Genomic DNA, 23,903 nt, shown 5'->3' with positions numbered 1-23,903 from the left:
AAAATTATTTTATGTGCTTAATATCACCTTGAAAGCCAACAAAATTCATGGTAGATGAACATAGAAGTCATTTTTCAGAAGTTAATATTGTTCTTTTTTAACCTGAATTATTTAACTTGAGTTTTTATAACTTTTTTTTTTTTTTTTTTGAGACGGAGTTTCGCTCTTGTTACCCAGGCTGGAGTGCAATGGCACAATCTCGGCTCACCGCAACCTCCGTCCCCTGGGTTCAGGCAATTCTCCTGCCTCAGCCTCCTGAGTAGCTGGGATTACAGGCATGCGCCACCATGCCCAGCTGATTTTTTGTATTTTCAGTAGAGACGGGGTTTCACCATGTTGACCAGGATGGTCTCGATCTCTTGACCTCGTGATCCACCCGCCTCGGCCTCCCAAAGCGCTGGGATTACAGGCTTGAGCCACCGCGCCCGGCCGTTTTTATAACTTTTAATGACTCAGATTTTTTCCCCTCCAAGAGTATTTCAAAATGGACAATTTTTATATTCTATCCCAACATTTGTTGGAGCAGATTGCAATCTTTAAATCCTAAAGTTTATTTGGTCCTCATGAAATTCCACTATAATTCCATCATCAGGAGGCTGGCCACAGGAAATCTCAGTCTTCAACATAATGTAAAAATCTGGCTTTAGACAGATTTGTAGATTTTTCTTAATGTCAAAACCTAGTTACCAGTAGGCCAGGTGCAGTGGCTTACACCTGTAATCCCAGCACTTTGGGAGGCCAAGACAAGCAGATCGCTTGAGGTCAGGAGTTCAAAACCAGCTTGGCCAACATGATGAAACTTACTAAAAATACAAACATTAACTAGGCATGGTGACATGCACCTGTAGTCCCAGCTACTCGGGAGGCTGAGGCAGGAGGATCACTTGAACCAGGGAGGCAGAGGCTGCCTTGAGCCAAGATTGTGTCACTGTACTCCAGCCTGGGCAACAGAGCAAGACTCCAGCTCAAAAAAAAAAAAAAAAAGAAAAAAGAAAAAAAGAAGAACTAGTTGCTTCTGGTAAATAAGTTTTAGGTTTATATCCATGTTAAAATGTGTTAATAGAAGTCCAGTTTTCTCACATCCGTATTTTTTGCCAAAGCCTTAGAGAATGAATGGTCTTGGTATCCCATGCACAGTGATTGGCATTCAACATAGTTTTAGGTGCCTGCCATTGCCAGAGACTGTAGTAGGTTCTGGAAACTTAGGACTGGAAATATTGCCTCTGGAAACAGAGGCAATATTTCTGCTCTCAAGGAGTTGTCATTCTAGTGGGAAAAACAGATCATACACAAATGAAAATATGCCTGATGCTAGTAAATGCTAAAAAGAGAAAAATAAGAGCAGAAGAGAGGAAGCCTATTTTATTTATTTTTTCATTTCTTAAATTTTTTATTTTATTTTAATTCAATCGTTTTGGAGAAACAGGTGGATTTTGGTTACGTGGATAAGTTCTATAGTGGTGATTTCTGAGATTTCAGTGAATCCATCACCTGAGCAGTGTACACGGTACCCAATGTTTAGTCTTTTATTCCTCACTCCCTTCCATTCTTTGCCCTGAGTCCCCAAAGTCCATTCTACCATTCTTATGCATTTGAGTCCTCATAGCTTAGCTACGATATTTGGTTTTCCATTTCTGAGTTACTTCACTTAGAATAATGGTCTCCAACTCATCCAGACTGCTGCTAATGCCATGATTTCATTCCTTTTTATGGCTGAGTAGTATTCAATGGTGTATATATACCACATTTTCTTTATCCACTCATTGGTTGATGGGCATTTAGACTGGTTCCATATTTTTGTAACTGAAAATTGTGCTGCTATACACATGCATGTACAAGTGTCTTTTACATATAATCACTTCTTTTCCTCTGGGTAGATACCCAGTAGTGGGATTTCTGCATTGAATGGTAGGTCTACTTTTAGTTCTTTAAGGAATCACCACACTGTTTCCCATAGTGGCTGTACTAGTTTACATTCCCACCAGCAGTGTAAAAGTGTTGCCTTTTCACCACATCCACACCAACCTCTGTTTTTTTTTACTTTTTAATTATAGCCATACTTGGAGTAAGGTGGAATCTCGTTGTGGTTTTATGTTGTATTTCTCTAATAATTAGTGACATGGAGCATTGTTTCATATATTTGTTGTCCATTTGTATATTTTCTTTTGAGAATTGTCTATTCATGTCCTTTGGAGGAAGGGCATTTTAGGCATGTGGTTTAGGGAAGGCTTGTCTGAGAAAGGGACGTCTGATCTGATACCTGAATGAATCAAAGAAGGAAGACATGCAAATATCTGGGAAGTTGAAATAAATCAGCTTCTAATTCTGATAGCAATTAGATGAGTCATAAAAAGAATAAAACCATGATCAAACAATCATTGAAAATTGAAATGACTGAAATTTTCCAATGAGTGCAAAAGACTATTAATTATACCCAGGGAATCAAAAGACAATGAAATCTAAACATTTTCTACATTGCTATTTTTTCAATTATAACTTTCATTTCTATTTCCAGAAATTACATGAAGGGTTATAAATGGCCTAATAATGAGATTTAGGGATTTTTAATTCAGAGGATTACTTGTCAATATTTAAAATCAGAGAAATTTACATTAAACTCCATATTTTCAGCTTCTCTTGAAAAACTAGAAAAATTGTCAATGGTGTTCCACCTTCCCACATGGAGTCAGTTGGAGCTAAGGGACGTTTTCCCTTTTCTATAGGACATGCCCTCTTCAGGTTACCACAATCCCCAACACCTCCTATTATCCTACCCCAGACCCCCACCCTCATTTATATTTTCTGCTTGGCCCCTATATGCACTTCACTTTGTGATCACAACTTCAAAGGTTTATAGCATTAATACTTCACTGCTCATTTTGGTAGGTTCATGATCATTCAAACCTCAGCTTTCATCTATCACTAAGTTAAAAAGTATTCTAAATCAAAAGCTAAACAATTTTAATTGAGCAAACATTTATACAGTGTCTACTATGTGAAAGGCAAAGTACTAGAAAACAAAGGATTAGAGTTAAAAGACACAGATTCTCATCTCTAGGAGTTCACTGTTTATTGGGGAATCAAACTATAATTCTAACAATGTCCCCATATTTTTAAACACTTTTAATACAGTCAAAGCACTCTGGGATATGTTATTTCATTTGGTCTATTCAGAACTCTAGGCAAGAAGAAGCACAAGTATTATAGTTTTATTATGGTTATTACATGCAAAGATAGGTACAGAGAGGTAAATGTATTCATCCAGAGTTACAAGGCAGCCAGTGGTAAGCCAAGACTAGGCCTGTAGTCGGTGTTCACTCTCAAAGGTTCTATTTTGCTAACTGTCATCTCCAGAGTGCTACCTATGTCAAGGACTGGAAAATCTAGGCTACAAAAAAATCTTTATTTACAAAAAAATCTGTTTTTGTAAATAAAGTTTTATTGGAACACAGCCATGCCATTTGTTTACATATTGTCTACGGCTGCTTTTGTGCTATAATGTCAGATTTGAGGGGTTGCAACGGAGACTGTTATGACTTGCAAAACCTGAAATATTTATTACCTGGTCCTTTACAGAAAAAATATGCCAACCTGTGGCCTATGTGGTAGCTACTTAGTGAGGCTGGATGTGAGGGTAGAGGAGAAAGCCACATTGCCATGTCTCCTCAAGAACATGAAAGCTGAAGGAAAGGCCACCAATCCACGGTGGGGGTGGTGGTCAGTTCCAAATGTCAAAAAGATCAAGAGCAGGCTGGGTGCAGTGGCTCATGCCTGTAATCCCAGCACTTTGAGAGGCTGAGGTGGGTGGATTGCTTGAGGTCTGGAGTTCAAGACCAGCCGTGGCCAACATGGTGAAACCCAGCCTCTACTGAAAATACGAAAAATTATCGGAGCATGGTGGCTCATGCTTGTAGTCCTAGTTATTCAGAAGGCTGAGGCAGGAGAATCGCTTGAACCTGGGAGGTGGAGGTTGCAGTGAGCCGAGAACATGCCACTGCACTCCAGCCTAGGTGACAGAGTGAGACTTCATCTCAAAAAAATAAATAAATAAAAGATCAAGAGCAAAATTGGGGGTTCAGTTGGGATTCTCAGTTACACGTCACAGAATCTATACCAGCTAACAGAGAAAAATTTTATCAAATGTTATTATATGGTTCGTGGGACCACCCAGTGGTCCAGTGAATCAGATTTGAAGGCTACACAGCCAAGAATTTTGCCAGGACCATGCTGGTGGAACCACCCCTACACTAGCTGTGCTGGACATTTGACTTTCCTATTAGGAGTTCTGAAACAGCTACCTCTGCAGGGCAGATGACTTTCACTCAAGTCAGGATAAAATCTGCCTCCTCACAGCATGCTCTTCTGAATCAAAGCCCTATGTTGGTATATTTGATGAGCAAACCTTGATTTCTGCCTTGAGGAATGTCCTTCCTTCCAACCAAGTTATTGGGATGGTTATTGAACATTGAGTGTCTGGCCTATCATGGGAAAGGTTCACATATAATAATTTTAATACTAATGACTAATTATTGAGGCTTCTGTCCACTCATCTAGGAGGAGAGCGTGATTTTGTCCACATGTTTTCTGTGCCAAAACTGCTACATGGTGAGCTGGTAATCCTGACCTTTACAGGGGGTGGAGGAGAGTTAATCTGAGACCATCTGTGTCTTAAACCTCCACACTGGAAATGAGGGGATTTTTGACTTCTGGTCTGGAACATTTCTGAATCCAGTAGCAAAGCAATCCTAGTAGCCTCTCTAGCCTCTCAAGAACTCTTTCTGAAGTTCATTAGAATTTCACCCTCCTGGCAAGTAATACACATAAACCACCTTTTTTTTTTTTTTTTTTTTTGAAACTGGGTCTTGCTCTGTTGCCCAGGCTGGAGTGCAGTGGTGCAATCATAGCTCACTGCAGCCTTGAACTACCAGGTTCAAGCCATCCTCCTGCTTAAGCCTCCCAAGTAGTTGGGACTACATATGTGCACCACCATGACTGGATTTCTTTTTGTAGTGATGGGGGTCTCACTATGTTGCCCAGGCTGTAAAACGCCTTCTGACTGCAATTTGCTTTCCCTGCGTGTATACCAATAGTAACTAATTACCCAGAATAGAAGCCGACGATCTGTGGAGAGTTTGCTGGCTGTCAGGCTCCACAGAAATAGCTCATTTAATCCCCTCAATGGCTCTATTACTATTTTCCAATTCAGACAGTCAGAGAGTTGAAGTAACTTGACTAAGGTCACACAGCCAGTAAGTGGCAAGGCTCAGATAAAAGTCGCATGCACCTGACATCACATGCTTCTTATATGTCCCCTCAGGAACATGGATTAATCAGGGAAGACTCAATCTCATCATTGGTCCATTCACAGTTAATACTTTGATTAGGTAGGTAGGGAGTTTCAATGATATAGGGTCGCCATTGAAAACAAGCAAGAATTTGAAACCCACAGCCATTAGCACAGATTGTATGAGTATTTTTTAAAATCTCTGTGGCATTTTTATACTTTTTAGTATAAATTAATACATGAGTTGAGTGCAGTGGCTCACACCTGTAATCCCAGCACTTTGGGAGGCCAAGGCAGGAGGATCGCTTGAGCCCAGGAGTTCGAGACCAGCCTGGCCAACATGGTGAAACCCTGTCTCTACTAAAAATACAAAAATTAGCTGGGTCTGGTCATGCGTGCCTGTAATCCCAGCCACTTGGGAGGCCGATGAACTGCTTGAACACAGGGGGCAGAGATTGCAATGAGCTGAGATCATGCCACTTCACTCCAGCCTAGGCAACAGAGTGAGACTCTGTCTCAAAAACAAAAACAGTTAATACATGAGAATTCCAGGTTAGACTTCAAGCCCCCTCACCCTGTAGGTAACAGAAGACTGATACCAGTCTTGGATGTTGTCCAGAGGGCACGACACTGTTGAGAAGGTGGAAGGCAAACAACAGTGTGGCACAGACAGCCTGGTCCTGGATGCCACTCTGCCAATTACCAGGCATGTGTCCTGTGCTGGTAAATGTTTAACAACTAGCTCTCCAAAAAAGAAAAAAAAAAAAAAAAACGGATCCTGGCCAGGCACAGTGGCTCACACCTGTAATCCCAGCACTTTGGGAGGCTGAGGCGGGCAGGTCACGAGGTCAGGAGATCAACACCATCCTGGCCAACATGGTGAAACCCCATCTCGTCTAAAAATATAAAAATTAGCTGGGTGTGGTGGTGCGTGCCTGCAGTCCCAGTTACTTGGAAGGCTGAAGCAGGAGAATTGCTTGAACCAGGGAGTTGGAGGTTGCAGAGAGTCAAGATCACACCATTGCACTCCAGCCTGGTAACAGAGCAAGACTCCATCTCAAAAAAAAAAAAAAAAAAAAAAAAAAAAAAAACCAGGTCCTGATTTGCAGCATTGACCAGTTTCTCTGGTGTAAATTCTCCCACGGTGGGAAGAGATGCACACAGTCTGCTGTCATGAAATCTTGTGAGCTAGGAGGGGCTGGACCTCCATACTGCAGTGTGCCATCAGGTCGCTTAATCTCACCGGCCTCCAGAGATGGAGCAAAAGGTGGGTACCTACATCAAAGATTGTTAGAAGGATTAATAACTAAACATGGTAAAGCAGTTAGTGCCGAGCCTAGCACTGTGGTAGACATTTGCTAAATGGCATGATTACTAGCTGAGATTTCATTAGGTAATATCTTAATGTCTTATGCCTCAATGTTTTAATCTTAACAACAGTCATAAAATTCTTTCCCCACCTCTTGCTCAGGATAATTGGAACGATTGAGCAAGATCATCTACATCAACTACTTTGGAAGCCTACAAGCTTATAAAAAAGAAAGAGAGAGAGAGAGACGTATTTTATTAAAGTCAAGTCAAAACTCAGAGAATAAATTTTTGCTGGGCAAAAATTATACAACTGAGTCATAATTTTTAAGTTCTTCTGTCATCATTTTTTCCTGAGCTTTCAGGCTCTCCTCGGCTCCTGATACTAAAATAATTCCCATTTAAAAGCCATTTAATTGAGAGGAGCCTGGAAACTCACCAGCTCAGAGAAAAATTCAGTCCATCAAGAGGTTCTGAGACTCTTTTTGTTTTAAGTCTTTTTGATCTTTTACTCCTCGAACCTCTAATCCTTTTTGTGAGGAATCTTTCATAATCCTTTTTTTTAGTTCTTATTTCTCAAGTTTCCCTTTGAAAAGCAGGATTCCCATCACATCTCAAAGGTGAAGGCAGCATAAAGCCTGCTTCCAACAACACTACTGCGGTTGCATAAAGACAACAGTCATTTCTGCCTCTGGAGGCTAGTGGGGTGTTCTCTTAGATTTGCTCGTTACTTTCCCTGGTCCTCCCTGTGATCTTAGAGAATTGCAGTATTTATAAAGATCATCTTGGTGCTTTCCATTTAGTACATTTCCGTCTAGTCATTGGCTTTTAATATTGTCCCCATACCCTCCATTCACAAATAGACAATGCTTCAACACCCAGGTTCACGGATTGACTAATTGCTCACCATACTCACTTCCATTTGCAGTCAAAGCCAGACTTCCTGGTTGCAGGATAGCACAGTTGCAAAAAATATGTGTTCTGTGGTCCAAAACCCTCCTGTTCAAATCTTGACCTTGCAACTTGCTAGATGTGAATTCTGGGCAAATTACTTAAACTCTTTCTATGTCTCTTTTTTCTATAAAAACATGGATAATAATAAGACCTATCTCAAGGGGCAGTAAAGAAAGTTAAATTAATTTATGTTTGCGTGTGTGTGTGTGTGTGTGTGTGCGTATCTATATATATATATATTATATATATGACTTAAATAGTTCCTGATAGTCACTAAAAGCAAAGCAATGTTAGCTCTTATCATCATAAAGCAGTGTTTCCCTAATTTTATTCAAGTGATATTTGTACTTATATCAGCAAACTCCTTGTGCTATTCTTTACTTATCATAAATACTTGCATTAAAGAGGAAACTTTAATTAGACTAAATGAAAACTAGCATCACTTAACAAAAAAAGGAGCAAATGACAAAAAATAAAGTGGCCACAAAATAATGTTTTCATATCTGGCCAGCTCCTGATGCCTGCCTAAGTCTTGGTGCTGAGGTCTGGTTTCTTTCTGTTGGGACAGGAGTTTAAATAGTGTTACCGAGATGTTAAAACCTTGAACTTGGATTTGAACTTGAACTTGACACTTTTGAGACTTTTTGGGAGCATGGAAGAAAATTTAAAACAGCCATCTTTCACTTTATAATTCTGCGTTTTGTGGGTTTTGCTTGTATTGCTGGCTCTATGGACCTCCTAAAAGCTTCTCACATATATCCAATGATCTGTGCCCATGCCTTAGCTAAGATAAAGTTGAAGGATTCATTACTATCCAGGTCTGTAATGACTGAAAAAAAAAACTCCAGGCAGTTTGGTGCACATTATTCTTAAAGACTGATTCCCCTCTCAGACTTAGTTCTCTTATCTACCTGTCCCATTTTCAAATTTTTTTTTAATGGTGTGCTTCCTTCATAAATTTTTCAAATCTAGGTCTGGGTTTTTGTCTCCTCTGAAGTCCAGAAATTGATGTCTCATTGAGGAATTTGCAATTTGCTCTGGGCTTCACCAGTGCTGAGCTGCCCACTTCCTGACTCAAGAAAAAGGCCAGATGTCAGTGTTTATTAGTGGAGGAGTGTGATCATGCAGTTTAGTTGCTCTAAGGTTTTATTCTTAAAAGATTGTTATCTATCCTGTAGCATGATCACCCAACATTCAATATGCCGGAATTTCCAATATGTAAGAGTTAAGCTCCTTCAAATTAGGCTCAGCGTTATCTCCCTCATCCATTGGTGCAGCAAGATGGGTGAAAAGTGCTGTTGAAAACAGCTGGTCAACTGGGCTAGCACTTCCAGGGTTGTTTCATCTCCAGCCCTTTCCCTCCCACGCACTTTATCTTTTTCTTAAAACACAGGCTCCAGACTATCTTTGTCATTTATCATAACTTGAGTTGTTTCTGTTCTTCCCTGGTCTGAGGTCAAAGCCATCTTCCTAGAGACTCCTTTATATTTTTGGTCCAAGGCTAAGGTTAGGGTGATACAAACCCAAAAATACATCTCTTATCTTTTCCCTGTTCGAGGCAATTGACAGTTTTACATAGTCACTCACATTTTTCATGCAAGCTTTGGAAATTTTCCCAAAGCAGAGAGACTGAGATGAAACCAAATTTTAGAATTTCTGCAGGTCTAGGGACCCCACCACAAAATGGACTTTGGGGTCTACTTATTCTACAGATGGTATGAATGTAGTAGAAAGGGAAATGATCTGCCCAAAGTGAATCCCGGATCTTTGATTCGTAATCCGTTTACCCCAGATGACTTCAAGGTAGAGAAAGGCACATGACATTTACACCCCCTCACAATACCTCGTTCCATGACCCCTGGTGATCTGGCCACACTGGCAGGTTGTATCACATTATTCAGAGTTACTATACTCTTTTCTCCTCTAACTGCAAAGGATTTTAGTATACCTTAAGAAATAGCAATGGGAATTGTCAGGAAATAAGTTCACTGTCAATGATGAAGGCTCAAATGCAGGGAAAATTGATCCAATGAGAGAAATCATAGAATCTGTTTTGTTTTTTTTGTTTTTTGTTTTTTGTTTTTTTTGAGGCTGAGTCTGGCTCTGTCACTCAGGCTGGAGTGCAGTGGTACAATCAAGCTCACTGCAGCCTCCACCTCCCAGGCTCAGGCAATTGCCCTGCTCAGCCTCCCAAGTAGCTGGGACCACAGGTGTGCACCACCACACCCAGATAATGTTTTAATTAGCTTGCCATCTTACCCAGGCTAGCCTTGAACACCTAGGCTCAAGCTATCCCTGCCTTGGTCTCTCAAAATGCTGTGATTATAGGCATGAGCTACTGCACCTGGCCATGGAAACATGAAGTGATTTCTAAACTATCAACCAGTGTATTCTCTTGGGTAAACTGGGGGTAGGACAGAAGTTAGTAGCAGGGACTGTACAGTCTCACTAACTTGGTCTGAATCTGGGCTCCATCATTTATTAACTCTATGACCTTAAGCAAGATTTAACTTGTCCAAGCCCCACTTCCCTTGTGTGTGCAATGAAGAAGGTAACAGTAATACTTCTAAGGCTGTTTGAGAATTAAATGTTATAATTAGGCCCATGCCTGACACACTGAAACACTAGATAAATATTATCTGTAATTATTATGTGACCTATTTGAATATCCCCCAACCCTGGATGGTTTACTGCAGAATTTGGTGGTCCCTTACTATGTCAAAGAATTGGCTATGAAATTGTACAAAGTGTTGAAACTTATTCTCTCCTTTCCAGGTGGGTAAGCAGGAGAGATAATGTATCCATAAAGGAGCTTCTTGTATGGGTGGTTTTTCCAACTTCTTTCTATCACTTCCCTATTACGGGTGATCCCCTTTATTAAACATGTCCTTCTTGACCCAAAATCTGTAACTCCACCCTTTTTGTTCCAATTAGAAAAACACTCATGCATTTATTTAGATAAATATTCATTGAGTACCCACTATATGCCAAACACTCTGCTGTACATGGAGGCATCAGTTGTGACCACAGTTAAGTTCTCATAGTGCTTCCATTCTAGTGGAAAGGGGCAGAGAACAAACATGTAAAGAAAAATAAATACACAACATAATTTCTGAAGCAGGACTTCGAAGAATATCAACCATGGCACTGGGTCTGACAATGGTAAGAGCAGCAGGCTGAAGTATAAGTTGGGTGGGTGGACTATGTGGATGGGGTCATCAAGGACCCCACTCTGAAGACAAGAACTTTTTAGCTGACCCATGAATAATGAGAAAGAACTGACTTCGGAGATCTGGGGAAACAATATTGCAGGGAAAGGCAAAAGCAGATTTCACATACAAGAAGGAGCTTGGCTTGTCTGGGAAACAGAAAGGGGGATAGTACCAAGGCAGGGGGTGAGAGGTTGGCTTGCTGTGCAGAGGCTGCGGTGCAGGGGATCTTGTCAGCTGCCTCAAAGGGGACATTGAGAAGTCACTGGAAAGGGGTAAGCCCAGAAGTGGCAGCATCAATTTACCCTTTGAGAGAACACATTGGGATGCTACTGAGTGAGGAAAACAATAGCACAGAACAGTGTGAAATCTAGTCTCTCTTCTTCTAACCAAATAGTTTGTATATCGCAGTCCTTAGGAGAGATTAGTCACAAATAATTTTCAACGCACCTGATAACTGTGCAAAACTTCCTTTTGTCTCATTTTTGAGAAGTGCTCTGATAGAATATGAAATGCGTCTGTCAAAGTGTGAGCCTCTGTCCCAGAAGGGCTTGTGGGAGTAATTGTTGGGCTTATAGATGAGGCTCTGTTTTTCAACACCTGTGAGTTGCACAATCCCAGGAGTCAGTAGTGACATAGTCCCAGGGTAGGTGGAGAAGATTAGAGCCTGGGAATCATCTTATTCCTGGGCAAACCCCCAACTTAAGAGATGATAGATAGCTACCTAGACCCCATCTGTTCTACAAAAGAGAGAAAGCCACGCCCTGTTTTATGACAGCACTAGAATGTTTGAACACAATTTGGAATAGTCCTGCTAACAAGATCAAGTAAGGATTGAGGCAACTAATTGGATAATTCATTGATTAGTTGAAATCCTCTACCCCAAAGATTTCACATAAAATAACTTGAACTGCTATTTCCTCCGTAAATTATGACTCCTCAGCTCACTACTTCGTTTTTACAGATTTGATTGTCTTTTTAAAAATAAAAAAAGTATTTTATTATAATATGGGTAACAAATTTTTCCCTTATTTTGCCCATTTATACATGTGTACTTTTTTTTTTTTTTTTTGAGATGGAGTCTCACTCTGTCTTGAGACTGGAACGCAGTGGCTCAGTCTCAGCTCACTGCAACCTCTGTCTCCCAGATTCAATCGGTTCCCCTGCCTCAGCCGCCCAAGTAGCTGGGTCTACAGGCGCGCACCATTATGCCCAGCTAATTTTTATATTTTTGGTGGAGACAAGGTTTCACCATGTTGGTCAAGATGGTCTGGATCTCCTAACCACGTGATCCACCCACCTTGACTTCTCAAAGTGCTGGGATTACAGGTGTGAGCCACCATGCCCGGCCTATAAATGTGTACTTTTAAAAATGTTCTGTTCCAAGTATAGCTGCTCTCTTTACTTATTTTGTTATTTTGTTGTTAATGTCATCTTTTTGTTTATTTGTAATTCTGATTATTCTCCACTCCACATTTTTCCAATTTTGCTTTCTTATTTTCCCAATTGCTAAGTAACTAGTCAATACACCTTCACCATATGTACAGAGACCCACAGATAAGCAGCCATCGGCCTTTGACACGACTCAGCCAGCAAGCTGTCAATGCGGAAGTTTGAATTTTGACCACACATTCCTACTTGCTGGTGAACATCTAAGAATGTAATTAGATCACTACGATTTACATGTTCTTCCTTGGACAATTCATTTTGCAACTTAATTCCCAGGTTCTCAGGGACACCAACTTCTAAACATTATACAGAGCCCCTCAGAGGATGACACCTTGCCCGACATAATAGCATGTTTTTTTGTCTTTAAAACTTAACCTTAAAAACTAAAATACAATTTAAAAAAAGTAAAACTTCAGCACATTTTTCCTCTCCAGGGTTTATCTTCTTTACTTCCCTCGTGCTGTTCAACTAATTCCCTGCCAGGGAAGTGTTGCTGTAACCAAGCCATCACACAGAGCCATGCCAAAGACACTTGTGAACAAAGTGTTTATTTCTCTTAACAACAGAGCCAGCAATTTTCAGATTTTCTTAAGTGCAGCCCCCAGCAAACCCTCACTACCTGTTTTAGTAACTTCCCACAGACGTTCACATTTTGGTAGGTTCTGTGGCATTGTTTCATAATGATCTTTGGGAGAGAGGGTAAAAAAATTGCAGCAAATGTCAAACCTCAGGATATATTCAAGAGGCCTTCAAGTCACTGCGGATTCAGGATCTGCAAAATCACTAAAGCACTTACATCTCAATATATGCCTTTTAAGGTCAGAAGTACCATGAAATCACTCAGGACATCTTGTTCTGTTCAAGTTCCTTTTCATTTTCCCACCCTAATGGCAGTTGCTCAAACTTCTTGAGAAAGGCATTTTTTGATGTTCCCCTGGAAGAGATTTTCTTGACAATGGATACGAAGCATTAGTGTTTTCTTTCTCCTTCTTCTTTCTTCTGTTTTAATTTGAAACTTAATATTTACGATCTCCAATAGATAAAATACAACAGTTATCCCCCCTCCCACCTCCACACCATCCTGTTCTTTTAAAATGAGTCAGGTCTGCCTATGTCAGGATGATTTTGGTGAGTGAATGGATATAATTTGCCTCAGATCAGCACAACACATCAGTCAACATCACTAAGTGGTCAAACACTCCAATTTCAAATATACTGCTGCAAGTCTAACTGCTGAAACCAGGGAGCTTTGACTAAATTTCTTTGGGACTTTGGAGAGAAAGCAGGGAAGAGAAAAGGGGTCACAACTGGCAATGTATTTCCTTTTTGCCCAGTGGAGGGTGTTGTGTATTTGATTATGTGGATCAAACAACTTCAAGGGTAGGAGAACCTGTAGACAGGGTGATTTCTTTTTTTTTCCTTTTTTTTTTTTTTTTTTTTTTTTGAGGCAGAGTCTCACTCTGTCACCCAGGCTGGAGGCTGGAGGCTGGAGTGCAGTGACAAGATCTCGGCTCACTGCAACCTTCACCTCCCCGGTTCAAGCAATCCTCCTACCTCAGCCTCCCAAGTAGCCAGGATTACAGGCATGCACCACCATACCCAGCTAATTTTTGTATTTTTAGTAAAGACAAGGTTTCACCACGTTGGCCAGGCTAATTTTAAACTCCTGACCTCAAGTGATCCTCCCAAAGTGTTGGGATTACAGGCATGAGCCACTGTGCCTAGCCCCAGAGTGATTTCTAAAAGGGAAAAATAAATACACGTTAGTAACAAAGCGATGTAGCAGAAACAATATGCCACTCTGAAATCAAGGAGGCTGAAGTTCAGATTCTGTCTTTCTCGATGACTGTATGACCTTGGGCCGTCCATTTAACCTCTCTGGGTTTTATTTTCCTCAACTGCAAAATGAAGATTTAAAAATATGTTTATCTACCCTGCTCCTGTGCCAGGAAAATTAACCAGTTGTTAATGGTATTAGGATGCAGTAAATTCTCTACCTCCTACATTAGTCTCTAGCCCATCCCCTAAGCTGAACTAAGCCTTTAATATTTATACATTAGAACACCTCAACCAAACGCCGTAAGAGCTAGATGGTAAAAGGAAAAGCATAGAGAACGACAGATACGCATTTGCAAAAGGCAATACTTCTGTTCAGTAGATGCCCTCCTCTCCTTTTATTGTTACTTGGTTGCTTGGCAACTTTAACCCAGTCATCCCTAAAAGCACAGTGCCACCTGCAACCCCCAACTTCAGGTTTTTAAAAAAGGAACCTTCTATTAGGAGAAAATTCACCTTTGTGGCAGTGTCATTTGACGGGAGAAAAGTATATGTTTGAAAAGGCACCCCAGCCAACACGAATACATCTCGCATTTAGCACTCGGAGATGAGAATATCATAATATTTAAATCAGTTTTGAGAACTTTCCTTGAAAAGGAAAAGTGGGGGGAAAATCCACTAGTTGAATACCCAGGGAGGCCACGGGGAGTGGTTACCATAGCGATTTCTCGCTGGCAAGTGGTATTGGGGAGCAGATTGGTGTCACTTAATCCTTTTTATTTGTAATTTATGTATGTTGGCTCATTCTCCGTGCCAGTCCAGATTTTCCTGTTTACCTGCCATTCCGCATGATATGAGCGAAGAGAGACAATGCCAGTTTTCAGCCATTTCTTCAATTTGTCCGCATTATCGGGGGTCAGAAGGACAGCCGAGAGTACATGGGGATGTCCCAGCACTTGGTTTTTGTCTGACGTTGGCAAAGGGTTAAAGAAAATTGTGTGGGAATTGCAGAGAGTGAAGGAGAATGCCACGACAATTTCTGTGATAATCCAGAAGTGGTTTTGAGACCCATTTTGGCCTTATACATCTTGGTTTCATAGCACCTTGTTAACGAATAATTTTTATTCTCCAGTGAATGCAAAAGAAAAGGAGATGGAATCCCTTTGGTCTTATCCCATCATCCTGTGGCAAACATGATCCATGAAAATAAATATTCTGTTGCCTAACTTGCTAAGTAATTGTCTTTCCTGCTGTGCGTGGGTGCTGGGTTCCTGGGAGAATGGGTATTAACAGTGTTTCTCGAACTCTCTTCACACTTCCTCAGGATTAGGCCACAGGAAAATGTCAGTTTCACTGACAATTAAATGGAGTCAGTTCCTTATTCTCAAGAAAGAAGGAAGGAGATGAATACTTTATAGACACCTTCCTTTAGCCTCAGTGAGCCTTGGACTAAGAAAGGCAAGCCTTCAAAATGGGCTTCAGTAGATGTCAACTAATAAATACTCATTTCCATAAAATTTAAATGAACCCCGTAAAATCTACCTCTTGCTGTGCCAGAGTCCTATCTCATTACTCGAAATAGCAGCAATATAATCATTGGAAACCACACCCTCCACGGCTGAGGTGGCTGGTAGGAAAGTCATAGCTAATTTCCACGTGCTTGTCCACAAAGGTGGTGAAAATATGTAGCTAGACCTCTTCAAGTTCTTTCTGCTGTAGGCCATATCTCCTGCCAACCACATGTACCTTATAAAATAATAATTTTCAGATGTAGCACTGCATTTTGATTAACCAGGAGACAGAGCAAGGATTTCTTTTACTTTCCGTACACACAGGCAACAGTTCAAATATCTAAATACTTAAAAACTGCATGTGCTGTTTAAGAAAATTTCAAAACTTTAGACACCCACCAAGAGAGGGACTGATTTACCTCTCTAGAAGAATTTTGTACCCTCTTTGCATTTTAAGTGATTTAAGCAATGATGACGTCTATCTTGTTGAGACTTAATCGCTTAGTCAGAGAAGCTGTTTTTCAGTTAGACAAATATTTCCTTTAAGATCCATCTTTTAATTTTAAAAAACCTTCATTTAAATTTAGACACATTGAGATAGTCCCTATTTTCATCATCAACAGTGCAACTGGAAGATGCTTTGCAGAAACACTGAGATAAGCAGTATTCTTCTATGAACGGTATCGCAGACACCTATTACATGAAATTTTCAAGTGATTAAAATGTTTTCAGCCTGTGCAGATATGCTCAAACTCCCACCCATCTTGAAATCCAGTGCCGTCTTGAAATTTCTGTGAGTTCCCAGAAATTATATTTTTCTTGATAGGGAAAGCAATATGGGGTTCTGGATAAGAACTTAGATGCTAGAATTATACTACCTAGATTTAATTACTGTGTGACCATGGACAACAGAAGCAACCTCTCTGTTCTTCAGTTTCCCTATCTGTGAAATGGAGAAAAATAGTAAGCCTGTCTTATAGGTTGTTGAGTAGAAAGATACTAAACTTTTAAGCACTTTGAACAGGGCTCACCATTGTTGTAAGTACCCAATACATGTTCACTGTAATCATTTTTTGCTTCTTCAGAATTCCTTTTTCTCACTCTTACCTTTGTAGCAATTCTTTTAATCACTTTCCTATAGTTAACCCAAGGTGGACTCAGCCCTAAACTTAACCATTGACCATCCCCAACCTTCACACATTATAATTCAAACAACAGAGTCTTGTAGTAAACTTTCATTGAAAGGTAGAGGTGAGTGGAGCAAACAATCTAATATTTAGTTTTAGAGCTCCTGGTACTTAACGGCATATGGCATTGCACCATGACTTACCCTGCTCATAGCATATTGCACTGTGGGGTCATTGAAAAGTCGCTCCGTGCTCCCGGTCTAGGCTGCCATGGTGCCTGTTTCCTTCCTCACCAGTGATTCTACCACTCCAAGGAAAAGCAAAACAAAAACAAAAACACCACCTCCTTCATTAGCAGACCTATAAAATTCCCAGCCCCGAACCTAAACTCAGCCCACAACTTATTTCACATAGCAAGGAACTATTTTTGTGTGTGTGGTTGTAAACATTTATTAATAGAAAAAGAATGTTTTTCCTAAAACAGCTACATAACACTAAGCTTATTCAAATTTCTAAATAATCCTTTTACAAGAGAGCCTGCTAACTTCCTTTTCCTTTATTTTCTTTTTTGAGACAGAGTCTTGCTTTTTCCCCAGGCAGGAGTGCAGTGTAGCAATCTCGGCTCACTGCAACCGTGGCCTCCCAGGTTCAAGCGATTCCCTTGCCTTAGGCCCCCGAGTAACTGGGACTATAGGCGCAAGCCACCGTGCCCAGATAATTTTTTTGTATTTTTATTAGAGATGATGTTTCACCATGTTGGCCAGGACGGTGTTGATCTCCTAACCTTGTGATCCGCCTGCCTCAGCCTCCCAAAGCGCTGGGATTACAGGTGTGAGCCATAGCGCCCGGCCCCTTTTTATACATTAACATGCGGAGCCTATTTTAAAAGCTCTTTAACAGTGACTTTATCGAAACACCTTCCTAGTTATTCATACAATGTCTCTTCTTTTTTTTAATTTCCTAATTGTTTTTAGAAAAACTTGAACACCGATGAATTTGGGCTGCTATCAAATCTTTAAGAAGCATTTTTGCCAAATAAGATGGGCAAACGTCCTACATCTGCTAACTATGACATGAGAGGCCATGCACTTTTGAAAAAATGAATAAATAACTATTTCCAACCGAGCAAAGAACTATTAATGACCTTTTTAAATGCTGAAAACACATCCTTGATATTATTCTTTTATGCCCCCATCCATCTGGGCAAGAAAAAATTGAATGAATGGAGCTACATGAGTTACGCTATATCCCAGTAGAAGGCCACAGTCAGCTCTGGTTTTGGATAATCAAGTTTTTTCTTTCTTTTCTTTTTTCCTTTTCTGATACAATGGTCATTCAGCCTGCTGGGCAGAGAAGTGCCTGTACTGGGACACGTCAAGCTATCCCCAGCAAGAGAATGACTGGACTCATAAAAAATGCGCCTTATACAAATATCCGACGATCACAGGGTCTCTATTTCCTGCTGCCATGAGTTTGGCTCTGGTTTTAAGTTGACTACAAGGGGATGCCTTGAAGATCTCATCTTGAACATGCTTATTTTCAGTGTCTGGCTCTTTCTGGGCATCACAGATGTACAATATAAAGATGTTTTTGACTGGCTGGGCACAGTGGCTCACACCTGTAATCCCAGCACTTTGGGAAGCCGAGGTGGGCAGTGGGCAGATCACGAGGTCAGGAGATCGAGACCATCCTGGCCAACATGGTAAAACTCCATCTCTGCTAAAAATACCAAACTTAGCTGGGCGTAGCAACAGGAGCCTGTAGTCCCAGCTACCTGGGAGGCTGAGGCAGAAGAATTGCTTGAACCCAGAAGGCAAAGGCTGCAGTGAGCCAAGATCGTGCCACTGCACTCCAGCCTGGGCGACAGAGCAAGACTTCATCTCAAAAAAAAAAAGAAAAAATTTGGTTTGGTTGCAAGTAACAGAGAGCTCAGCCTTCACTGGTCTCAGACAACAGAAACTGGCTTTTCTCACTGAATATGAGGCATCTGCTCTGGTGGTTCTGCTCACCCATCTTGGGGTCTCCATGGCTCTTTTGGCCTCATCCCTCGTGCTTGTACCATGGTCTTAGCATCATCTTTCTCTGTGAGCATCACAACTATGTGCAAGGCAAGGGGACCGAGTAGAGGCATCACCCAGCTCATCTGCTCTTCTTGCCAAAAGAGCAAACGCTTTCTTGGACGACCCCTCCCTCTTGGCAGAATTCCACTAGCATCTTATTCACCAAAACTCTGTACTCAGCCACACCTAGATGAATGTGAGGCTGTGAAAAATGTGTGTATTTTGCTTCTCCAGCCCCTCCAGTAGAGGAAGCATAGCAGAGGGGGTAGGAGTGCTGGAGGTGGTGTTTGCTATAGAGTTTATAGCCACCCAAGAGGAAGGAAGGTCTGAGATGTACAGATTTGAAGTGGTCGGGATTTTGCTGCTGGGTCTCACTGCTTATCAGCTGCACAATGCTAAGACCCTGCATGAAACCTTGGGGAGAAAAAAAATTTAGTTAAATATTTAGTTGATTTGCCGACATGGGGAACTTGCCATTGGCAGCAAAGATTTATTAAGCAGGCTACAAAACAAGATGTCATTAAGCAGTTTGGAAGGCATACCCTCATAATTAAGAAAGAAGCTTTCTATTTGGGTAATGAAATCTGTGGCTTTCCCCAATTGAGCATTTATTTCATTAATATTTATCGTGTGCCTACTGTGCGCGAGGTACCTCATGAACTAATCCCATTAAACAACAAAAAAGGTTTCCCTAATGCCAAATCTACTGGTAATAATAGCCCCCATTAACTGGACACCAACATGCTACCAAGCTTGCGCTAAGCATTTTACATGACAGCCTATCCTCACACTCTAAGAAGTAGGTGCAATTGCTCTCAATGTATACATAGAGTGAGGAACCACCCCAAGCGTGTCCGAACTGAGGGTTCTCCAGGACACAGGACTTTGAGTGTTAAGGCAGAGAGGTCTCAGGCAAAGTACTGGGAAATGAAGAAAGTGAGGCTGAGTGTGGGTAAATGACCATTCCAGGGTCACAGAATCAGCAGGTGGCGCCCCTGGAATCCAACCCAATGCCACCTGTTGCCTGCTACTTCCAGGCTGCAACCTGATTCCCAAACCTCCCCCTTGAACCCAGAATACTAACCACTTCCCTTCCCCACCACTTCTGTCCTGCCTTCGGCCAAGCACAGAAGAGCTGACCCAAACACAAAAGAGGTGACCCTCTCCCTGAGCTGTAGAGCTGTCAAGAAAAAACCCAGTCCACAGAGGATGGGCTTGGGTGGGCCTTCAGGGACAACACCACTGCATAGTAGCAGCTGTTTTGATTCTTCAACACAATGGCCTGCATGCTCCCTTCAGCCCTTTCTCCAGGCTGAGAGAACTTAATTGCCTGCAGACTGTTTCTCAGCCCTGGTCGCACATTAGAGTTTGTAACACATAATGAAGCCAGCCCCATCCATAGTAGAATCTGTAGGAGTGGGCCTGGATGTAGAGCTTCTTTTTAACTTTTTTAAAAGTTGAGGTTATCTTTTCTGCAGACGAGTTAATAAATATTATTATAAAGTTCAATGGATTTTACGTAAGTTCACACTCATATAACCACCCGTCAGATCAAAATACAAACTATTTCCAGCCCTTGGGAAATTCCATTATGGGCCTGGATATAGTTTTAAACCCCCAGAGGTGATTCTAATATGACCTGGGCTCTAACCCAGTAATATGACCCTAAATAGGTCATTTACCCACACTCAGATTCAATCAGATTGAACGCTACTGGTTTAGAGCCCAGATCCTCTGCAGCCAGAGATGATCCATTTTCAAAAGATGGCAGTGGCTACAAGTTCCTCTCTCACAGGACAGAGTGTAAAAGAATAATCCTCAGTAGTGCCTCCCGCTGTGTTTATTAGCATATATTCTTCTCCACGACATAGTGAGCATCTTGAAGGCAGAAACTGCATCTTTCTGAGAGCCTAGCAAAGAGCCTTTGCATAGTAAATATTTATCAAATGGAGAAAAAAAAGAAGAAATAGACGTGTACTGGGGAGCCACGTTTGGTCTCCATTTAGGTTCATCAGGTTTCTCTGGGAAGGCAGACAGAGCAGCATTCAGTCCTTTTTGCAGTCTCTGCTTTCTTTCTTTGACCTAGAAAGGGCAAGTTCAGGAAAATGTTGATTCTGGGTCTTGTTCTCTTGCAGAGTTCACATTCGGTCTGTGCATAGGTGACACCAATGACTTGTAGTGTAATCCTGCCGTGTTGAAAGCTGATGTCAACTGCTAAATGGGGGAAAGCAGGGTGTCTCGATGGTGATGTGTATGTATGTACACGTGCAGCCGGAAAATAAGCAGAGGAATCAGGAAATTGATGTTGTACTCGCAAGAGGCCACCGACACTTAGGAATGATCCATGTCGAATGCACATTGAGCTGCCCTGGGTCACCAGGGGAGGCTTTTTTTTTTTTTAATGTATAAAACTTACAAATTTGAAAAATATGTATTTAGCCTGGAGGGCAGTTAAAAAGACTATACTGTGTCAGCACCCCCAGATCATTTATACATTTTTCTGCCCACATATTTTATTCATAATGTCTATTTTATTCTCCTTTATTTTGTAAACTTGGTGTTCGACGTTACCGTTTCTCTTAGAAAACAATCCCGTTATCTGAATGAGGCCACGTGACTGTGGATCAATGAGAGAGCATTGTCGGGCAAGGTTTAAAATCAGCACAGCGTTAAGCACCTGGGAGGGCTTCAGGGTTCTGGCTTGAGTTTATTGTTATATCATTCCTGAAGTCTTGCATCAGGGCAAGAGGTGAGGAAGAGGGCTGCAGTTTTAACAATGACAGAATACTCAGGGACAAAAGACTGAAGGCCATTCAGGTTCTTCACACAAAGGGAGGACTAAGGTTTGCTCACCAACAGGCAAGACCGAGCAGAGTGCTCACATCACACCACCCCCTAAAATGGCAAATAGAGCAAGATACAAATCATTTGCTTCTCATGAATTCTCTGGGCAGCCCAAGAGCTCTAATGACTGCCATAAGTGAAGGGCTCAAACCTTGTATTTATTCAAAGAATGACTGCCCTGTTGCTGTTAGGTCACACAGATTGCTAGGCTACTTCAAGAAGTGTTTCTACTGAAATCAGGTTCTGGGCTAAATATGTGACAATTTCAGGATATTAGCTCTTCTTTCTGCCCTCCCACCCTACTTCCATCCCAAAGCATGCAGAGCCCTTGATTGAATGCAATGAAAAAAATGAATTTATCAAAGAGGAAGAGAAGGGAGAAAGAAAAAAAAGGAAGAAAAGAGGAAGAAAGGGAAAAAAACCACTGTACATTAGACAAGTGCTAATGGGAGAGTTCAGGAGAAGGGATTTTACAAATAAGAAAACATTTTATTCCCCAGGGCAACATGCATGATGTGTATTTCCAGTATCTTTCATACACGTCTCCCGAATTCGCATGCTACCAATGGAGTGAGATCGCCATATTAATATTGCTTCTTCCTCCACTGTGTCCGTCTGGCCTTTGCAACACACATGTGTCAGCCAGGAGATGTTGGATCTCAGTGCATCTAACCTTCCTGTCATTCAAAGTCATTTGAGAGTGGAAAGAGTAGGAGCCCTCCTGACTTGGAAGGGCATTTGCAAACCTTCCTTTAGCATGCTCTGTGCAACACGAATCACAAAACCCAGGAAACAAAAGCAGGGAGGGCTTATGATCAAATGAGTATGGATAATGCTTTTAACTCCATCTCATTATTGGTCGTTTCCAGTGGACATGAGCAAATGAATAGCTCTGAAAGACCCTGAAATAAAGAAAAACTGTTAAGCATCTAACATTGTAACTCCCAGCTCTATCTCACCATGGAACATTTTTTCTCCACCTGGAATTCTTTTAAACAAGTATTCTAAAGAGCATACTTTGAAACAAAAGGCAAGAGCCCAGAAGACAGGAGACTTGATTAAAGACAAAATTGCCCTTGTGGGTCAGCTAGTCCAACTTTTCATTTCATAGATAAGAAAATGAAGAAACAGAAGTTGTATGGTAAGTGGAGGGTCACTTACCATAGAATTAGAACCAAATGACCCAGGATAAATGCATTTACCTCTGTGGGCATCAGTTTCCCTGTCCCTGTTGGACTAGATCAGAGGATATCAACTGTTAGCCCTGAAACAGTCTCAGATCTGTCACCAAATTCTGAATAATGCATGCATTTTTTGCCTGTTGCTGTATAACTAATTACCCTAAACTTAATGGCTTAAAACAATCTGTTTATTATTTCACAGTTTCTGTGCATCGGGAGCTCAGGCACCAGTTAGGTGGGCCCTCTGCACCAGGATTTCACAAGCCTGAAATCCAGGCATTGGCCAGGGCTGCAGTCTCATCTGAGGTTTGACTGGGGAAAGATCCACTTCCAAGCTCTCATACATTATTGGTAAAATTCGTTTCCTTTCAGCTCTAGGATTGAGGGCTCTGGTTTCTTGCTGGCTGTTGACTGATGACTACCTTCTGCTCCTAGAGGCCATCTAGTATTAGACCTCCACCATATCATGTTCCCCAACCTGACCACTTACCTCACCAAAGCCAGCAAGGGAGAAAGAGTCTCCTTCAAGATGGAGGTCACCATCCTGTGCATTATAATCATGAAAGTGACATCTCATCACCTTGCCATATTCTATTGGTTAAAAGCAAGTTACAAGTTCCACGCACACTCAAGGATAGGGGACTACACAAGAACATGCATATCAAGAGATGGGGATTATGGGGCCACTGTGAGCTTCTGGCTGCCGCAATGTGCAAAATTTATTTTTACTGAAAATGAGTAAACCATGACAGAGATATTTGGTGGGGTAGTCCATTGGGCTGAGATGATCATCTGATATGCTGTAAACCGAGGTATACCTTGCAATAAGCTAAAAGTAAGAATTATGGCACAGAGCAGAATTGCATCTCACAAGGTGTAAACTTCTAAAAGCAGCTCTTAAGAGGAAAATTGCCGATAGTCAAAATTACCATTAAAAATCTTTTAAGCCATTCATAAAGCACAGTACACTTATTTTGTGTATTACTATATCGTACATTAACTTGAATTGTAATTCTTATGCAGCTGAAGTTTAACAATTATTCAGCCAGATTGAAGGAATGTCTATTCCAGAATCAAGGCATTCAAACCATCCTGTCTTAATACAAATTTCTAACGGTAAAGCAAATATGGATGAAGATATTAAAGCATCTAGCCTCCAGAGATTATTTCATTCGTTTTAAAAGTATGCTTCAGAAACCT

General features: G+C 41.2%; 1 protein-coding gene and 1 long non-coding RNA gene across 4 annotated transcripts in view; both read left to right on the top strand.

Annotated features, from left to right (window-relative positions):
- The window catches only part of LOC116535121, a 30,669-nt gene extending 13,714 nt beyond the window's left edge, over positions 1-16,955 (top strand). The window contains exons 2-3 of the long non-coding RNA XR_004262053.1: positions 4,886-4,889; positions 13,896-16,955. This is a non-coding gene — a long non-coding RNA (uncharacterized LOC116535121). The remainder of the gene's footprint in view (positions 1-4,885; positions 4,890-13,895) is intronic.
- Positions 1-23,903, top strand: part of TSHZ2 (teashirt zinc finger homeobox 2) — a 513,539-nt gene that overhangs the window by 320,662 nt on the left and 168,974 nt on the right. The window lies entirely within an intron of this gene.

This window comes from Sapajus apella, unplaced genomic scaffold (assembly GCF_009761245.1).
Source record: "Sapajus apella isolate SASKATOON/1434 unplaced genomic scaffold, GSC_monkey_1.0 scaffold92, whole genome shotgun sequence".
In the NCBI taxonomy this organism is placed as follows: domain Eukaryota; kingdom Metazoa; phylum Chordata; class Mammalia; order Primates; family Cebidae; genus Sapajus; species Sapajus apella.
The sequence above is the reverse complement of the archived record's forward strand: the minus strand, read 5'-3'. Positions and strand labels throughout refer to the sequence as shown.